Genomic DNA, 1,712 nt, shown 5'->3' on the forward strand with positions numbered 1-1,712 from the left:
TATGATGAGTCGAGAAGGAAAGAAAGTGCTATTTACTATCTTAGTAAAAATTTTCCTAAATGTGAGACAAGGTACTCACCAATCGAGAAGTTTTGTTGTGCTTTGTTTTGGATAACCTGAAAGCTAAGACAGTATATGTTGTATCACACCACTTGGCTCATCTCGACACTGGATCCTCTAAAGTATATGATGGAGTCAACAGCTTTGAATAAAAAAATGGCTCGATGGCAAATTCTGCTTTCTGAATTTAACATAGTTTATGCGAACCAGAAAGCTATAAAAGGAAGTGCGATAGCAGATTTTCTGGCTAGTAGAGCTTTGGAAGATTACGAACCCTTAAACTTTGATTTCCCGAACGAAGACTTGATGTACATTGCAGCCACTAAAAATGACTCTCAAGAAAACCACACTTGGAAGTTAAATTTCGATGGAGCCTCAAATGCAATAGGTAATAGAATCGGGGCAATCTTGGTGTCCCCTAATGGAGATCATTATCCCTTCACCAGCAAACTGAATTTTGATTGCATAAATAATATGGCAGAGTATGAAGCATGAAGCATGGGTATCCGTGCAGCCATAGAATGAAAGATCAAAGTGCTAGAGATATATAGGGACTCTGCACTAGTAATCTATCAGCTTAAAGGTGAATGGGAGACGAGGGACCCCAAATTGATCAATTATCGAAAAATAGTTTTGGAGTTAATGGAGGAGTTTGATGACATCACTTTCTGCTACCTCCCATGAGATGAAAACCAGATGGCTGACGCCTTGGCTACCTTAGCTTCTATGATCAAAGTAAACAAACAAGAGGACAAGAAGCCTATACAAATGAGTGTTTTTGAGGCTCCGACTTATTGCTGCAACATTGACGAAGAAGAGGAAAAAGATTATCACCCTTTGTATCACGATATATTGCGATATGTGAGGAATCGTGAATACCCAAACTAGGCAACCGAGACTAATAAAAGGACGTTGAGAAGATTGGCCATTGACTATGTCTTGGATGGGGAGATCCTATACAAAAGAAGAAAGGATCAAGTGCTATTAAGATGTGTGGACGCTATAGAGGCCAAGAAAATTCTGGAAGAAGTCCATAAGGGCATCTGTGGAAGGGGATTGTATTAACTACGCCAAGAGATGTCATAAGTGTCAAATCTATGGAGGCAAGATTCATGTGCCTCCTTCGCATCTTCACACTATGACTTTCCTATGGCCTTTCTCTATGTGGGGCATGGATGTGATTGGGCTGATATCACCAAAAGCTTCCAATGGGCATCGATTCATCTTCGTGGTCATCGATTACTTTACTAAATAGGTGGAAGCCGCTTTATATGCCAGTGTCACAAAGTCGGCAGTCAGCAAGTTCTTGAAGAAAGAGATATATGTCGATATGGAATGCCAAAAAGGATCATATCAGACAATGCTTTGAATTTGAACAACAGTACAATAGCGGAGGTCTGTAACCAGTTCAAGATCAAACACCACAACTCATCACCGTATCGCCCAAAAATGAATGGTACGGTGGAAGCGGACAATAAGTACATCAAGAATATTATGGGGAAGATGACTAAAACTTATAGAGATTGGCATGAGAAGCTACCATTTGCCCTCTATGCTTATCGAACGTCTGTCAGGACCTCTACCGGACAACGCCTTTCTCACTGGTTTATGGAATGAAGGCGGTTTTACCTATCGAGGTCAAGATTCCTTCC

The sequence above is a fragment of the Gossypium hirsutum genome, chromosome A08 (assembly GCF_007990345.1).
Source record: "Gossypium hirsutum isolate 1008001.06 chromosome A08, Gossypium_hirsutum_v2.1, whole genome shotgun sequence".
NCBI classification, from domain to species: domain Eukaryota; kingdom Viridiplantae; phylum Streptophyta; class Magnoliopsida; order Malvales; family Malvaceae; genus Gossypium; species Gossypium hirsutum.